This window comes from Sturnus vulgaris, chromosome 6 (assembly GCF_052056855.1).
Source record: "Sturnus vulgaris isolate bStuVul1 chromosome 6, bStuVul1.hap1, whole genome shotgun sequence".
In the NCBI taxonomy this organism is placed as follows: Eukaryota; Metazoa; Chordata; class Aves; order Passeriformes; family Sturnidae; genus Sturnus; species Sturnus vulgaris.
The window spans coordinates 4067998-4073419 of NC_142248.1; the positions used below are offsets into that span (position 1 = coordinate 4067998).

The 5422-nt window shown below is 44.4% G+C and overlaps 1 protein-coding gene across 2 annotated transcripts in view; it reads left to right on the forward strand.

Moving 5' to 3' along the window:
* Positions 1-5422, forward strand: part of LOC148223288 (uncharacterized) — a 38672-nt gene that overhangs the window by 23175 nt on the left and 10075 nt on the right. The window lies entirely within an intron of this gene.

Consider the following 5422-nt stretch of genomic DNA (forward strand, 5'->3'; position numbering starts at 1 on the left):
TTACAGCTTCTTTCCACAGCCAAGACTCCTCCTTCTTAAACCATTTTGAAGTCAAGTGCAGCAGCATTCCTGCCTGCCAAGCACTGGGGAGCCCTGCCATAAGTCAGGGCCTGTAATGGGCACATAATTTTTTGTGCATACAGGTGCCAAAAAGAGAACCATAATGGATTTGCAATATCTAATTAGTCTAAATGGATTCTTACTGGCTGCAACTGCATCTGCTTGCCAACATAAAAGAGGTGCAAGTCTCACTTGTACGGATATGGTAGGTTGGGGCAAGGGTGAAAGCTTTTCCAAAAGACAAAAACAAATGTAGGAAAGTAATTGTTGCCCTTTATCTTCTACAGTCTAAAAGAAAAAAGAGGTATTCTAATAATATTACTGTTCTAACTATGTGAGATACAGGTACCTAATTCAAGGCTCATACTACATACATAAAAATTTGTGTAAGTAGGAAATGTTGTTGTCTGAGAAGCTTATAGCTTTATTGGACTTAAAGGCTTTATTAGGTGATAGGCAGGATCACCTCTGTTTTGCAGACAGATCACAGATTGGGAGCCAGACTTCAAATGCTTCAGTGATGTGTAAGGCAAGTCTAGTAAGGCCAGTCTGAAGGAAACACAAGAACAGAATTAATAAATATAAGGTGGAAAAGTTCAGGACTATAAAACATAATACCCATTGCAATCTTCCCTGAGCAATGCAGCCAAGAAGTCTTGACTCCCAGGCACTCAAACAAACTGCTCCTTTCCCAGAGACTGCCCCTCTGCTGCTGGGATTGCAGCATGGAATGGCAGCATGGGATGGCTCAGACTCCATAGTGCACAGTGCTGTGCTTGTCACCAACCCACCTCGACCACAGATCCTGTGTGCAGTTTGGGAGGGCAAATTCCCGTCTGCCTCCCTGGTCTGCCTTCTGGCAGAGGCATTTCTCAGTCAGTTGTGGAAAATATCAGTTCTCAGGACCCTTAACTCACTGATAACTGTGACTACTCAGTCACTGATTAAAAGCATCTAAGTATGCTGTTTTGGTAGATTTGGTAGTTTTTATAGATTTGGTAGAGCCTCCTATCTTCTCACCTTCCTTTCTATGAGTCAATTTGACTTTCTGGAGCACCCAACCTAAGCCAGATTTTCAGAGCAGATCAGCATTTGGGTATTATTCTCCTTTTTTAGACATGTAAAATTTGGATTCTGAGACCCAGTTCAAAGGCACACAAGCAGTTTATAATAGCCAACCTAGATTGTCTGCACCCCGACCATTGCTACCCCTGACTGGATGTCCCAGTCAGTCAGTCAGGGAATTCTTAAACCTCCACAGAAGGTCTTTTCTCTGCACTTTAACCAGTCTTTAAGAGATCAGTGTTACTTCAGAGTGCATCACTGCTCTGTTCCCTTAAGGAACTAACTGCTAACTGTAACTCTGATCTCCTTCAAGACCATTGAGATATGTGGTAGACTGTTGCTGCATTGTTCTGGGTAATTCTTGATCTAAAAAAGGGATGGGCAAAAGTAAGAGTCTGCAGACTAAACCCCATGGTTTCTCTGAGAGCAGCAAGGCAGGGCTGCAGAACAAAGGAAAACAGACACATAGCCTGGGTTGAAGGAAGGTCAGGTAGTGTTCAGCTACATCTTTCAGTTTTTGTATTAATCCATAATTTTTATTAAGACTTCACATAAATTATTCTACCAGGTCTGCTCAGATAATAAATACTTCACTGTGTGTGTGAGTATAGCAAGTAAACCAAATATGAGAGAGTTCAGTATTCCAGAAAGAGATGCTACCTAGATGGCCAAGATCTTCCTACTGCTGATAGCATGGAGGTGCAATCCCACAGCAAACACTAATTTAAAAGTACTGCATAGCAAAGGCCAGGCAGCAGCCAACTTTCTCTCACTTCATTTTGGGAGCTGTCAGACCAGCCAACAACCCTTCCCCCTCAAGAACCCATACAGCATTCCTGAGGCAAGTGTTAATACTGGATCTCGACCAAGAAAGAATTCCTATAGACTCAGGAGACGAAAGGAGGATGACACACTGCTTGCTTTTTTCCACTCTTCCTCTCATGCCCCACTGCTCCTGCACTTGTAGTGCCCCTTGCACAAGCAGCTTTAACACAGTGGCAAGCGGCTCCCAGCAGGATGCAAGGCACAGCAGCACAAGCGGCCTGCCTGCCCTTGGCAAACAGAAACAACAGAAACTCGAGAGACAGGCATGGAGAAGGCTGGAAACTGCTGAAGGAGGGAACTCCTGGTGGAATGCAAAAGGATTAAAACCGGCAAGAGCACAGCAGCATTCAGCATCAAGTTATTCCCAAACTGTTCTTGCCGAGCACGGCTGGTTGTTCTCTTCCCCCATCTAAGGCTCAGATGCACTCCCAGGATACCTCACAGGACAAAACAAATGGCCAAAGAGCTGGTAACTAACACACACTGGTCTCAACTGGGAACAGGGCTGCATGGCTGAAAAGTCCCTCTCTCGGAATCTTAGTGCCACCTTGTGCCGGGAACGGTAACAGTCAATGGATTAAAGAGTTTGTCCGGAACAGCGGAGAGAAAAGGGAGGAGAAGCCGTCGTTGGATCAAAGCTGCATTGTTTTGGCTTTTGGAGATCTTTCCTCTTGGTACAAACCAGCATCACTCCCAATATCCCGCTGTAGGGTGGAATCCTTTTTTTATGGGGGGACAGGTGGGTTACAGCGAGCAACTTTTGCAGGTTTGCCCTGACCCCAGACAGCGGCTCCGAGTCACACCTCCACTCTAACCGCACACGGATAGGTGCAGCTGGCAGATGCCAGCTCTGTCCTTGGCACAGGCAAGTCCAGGGAGAAACACGGTTTCACCTCAGACAGGAAAATTTTGAGAATTACTGACATCCCTTCTGGAGCCTGGTTTGCAACAGGTAGACTTGTAAGCAGTGCAGGTGTGGAAGATGAACCAGTAAAATGCAACAAGCATTTTACAGAACAATTTCCAGATGCAAAATACTGCTATCCTAAACCGATGCACGGGTGAGAGGAGCCAGCTGGCTTCTTTGAGGATATAAAAGCAGAGTATGAATTTATTTTTTTCTTTTTAAATTATTTTGAGACTTTTCTCTAAATATGGGTAAAAATTCCATCTGGTCAAATTTGAACTTCTGAAAATGCTGGCTTCTCTACACTGTAGTTTAGGGGAGTTTTAGCATAGTCAGCTTCATGGTTTTGTTTTTTAGTTTGTTCAAAAATGAGAGGTAATTACTATGTGAAAAAATGTATTTCAAAGCCAGTTGCAAAGACTTTGAACTGCTGTTGATCAGCTGAGTTTTACCCCATGGAACATCTTTGCAAGTTGGCTATAGAATTGCAGACAGTATTGCTTTGAGTTTTATTAATTTTAGGGCTTGTTTACAAACTTAAAGGAGGAAAAGAAAAGCATTTTGAAAAGAACTTCTGTAGCAAGGTAGGAATTCTCCTGGAAAGAAACAGGATGCAAGTATCCTGCTGAAGGGGCAGGATGAATGAACACAGAAGTATACTGATGGGGACGGAGCATCTACAACTTCTCTGGGCAACCTGATCCAGTGTCTCACCACCCTCATAGTGAAGAATTTCTTCCTAACATCTTGCAGTTTATAGCCATTGTCCTTGTCCCTTGTCCTATCACTTGGGAAAAGTCCCTTCCTGCAGGCCCCCTTTCAGTGCTGAAGGTGCTCTAAATTCCGTGCACCCTTCTTCCAAGCTGAACAACCCGGCTCTCTGGGCCTGTTCTGATAGTCTGTCTCAGTCTCCAGCCTCACGGAGTGTAGGGTGCTCCAGCCCTCTGACCATGTCTGTGCCCCTGCTCTGGACCTGTGTCTTTCCTGTGCTGAGCACTCCAGACCTGCACACAGCGCTCCAGGTGGGATCTTACAACAGCACAGCAGAGGGCGAGAATCACTCCCTTGACCTGCTGGCCACATTTTATTGGATCTACCAGTTTACCACCAATTCTGGTGTAGTGTGGCCAAACATGGTAATTACACAGAATCAGAATATTCTGAGTTGAAAGGGACCAATGAGGATCATCAAGTCAAACTCTTAAATGAATGGGAAGTGAAGCAAAAAAAGGACTTTTTAAAAGCTATAAAATATTAAAATCTAAATAAAATCTAAATGAAGTGATGCTTAAGAACAGCAACCCACCATAACATCACTTTGTGAAATCAAGAGTTTAGGAAGGGCAACAGAGATTATGCCAGGCCATAGGTTTACTTAACCCAGCCCAAACAAGAGAATACTCACGGGGAGGGGGATTTAGGAAAAGATACAATGTAAATTTCACTGACTTTCAGTAGGTCTCATTGTGCACAGCTCCCAACCTTCAAGCTTTCATTTTAAAAAGGGCAACCAACCATAAAAATATGGGGAGCAAAGGAATTCTGCTTCTGAGCTGATTTTAAAGAAGGTAAACTGGCACTATTAGGCAAAATGCACAAAAAGAAACCAGAAAAAAACCCCAGCCAACAGGAGACATGAACATACTTTAGCTATGTAAGGGGTTGGCAGCATAACTGCATATGAGAGGATGCTCCCAAATCTGCAGCCAGCCAGCCAGCCTGCCATTTTCATAGTGCTTGGGATGTTTCTTTTATAGCCAAACATCCCGTTAAACATAATACACGATGAGCTGGCAAAGCCCATCTATAATACACTTCCTTCAGTTCTTCAGCCTGCTAAAAGGTGATGTGGTCACCCCAAACCTGCTCAGCTGTGGCATCTTTTCTTACCAGCATGCTGGGCAATGAGATTTCAAGGCTAGACACAGTCCCTGATCATAGTCAAACTACTATGAGCTCCACAGTGCTTTGCAACCTGGACAAGAAACATGGCCAGATAGTCAGATTCTCATACAGGTGATAAACATACACCTTCCCCTGGTACTAAGGTTATGGGAACATTGAGATCCACCAATTCAAACATAGATGATGAAAGAAAAATGGCCACTTTCTGCATTAGGGGCACAACTGGGTTTACGGAAGCCCTGCCTGCCTGCCCCACTTGGAGGAACACAAACATCTGTATAGCAGAACATGGCCATGGAAATGACTGGAGGTTTTGTTCCAGATTCTCTAAGACAAGAAGGTTGTTCAATGAACACGACCAATCCAGAGATCCTGATGCCCAGAGTTACTTGAACTTACCTTCACACTAAAGGAAAAAGACAGCAGCTCTCATTAAGGGGCTGGCTGAACTATGAGTTAGGAGGATCATCCACTCCAGGAAAACAGCTTCTCCCTCTAAAGGCAGGATTCACTGACAATTTTTGTTTTATCATCTGCTCTCACTGCCTGATGCTGGTTTAGCAAGCCCTAACCTTGCTCTCGAGCACACTGGTCATAAACACCTACAACAACGGGCACTGTTCAGTTGCTGCACTGACCCCCTTTCCCTCACACGCCCAG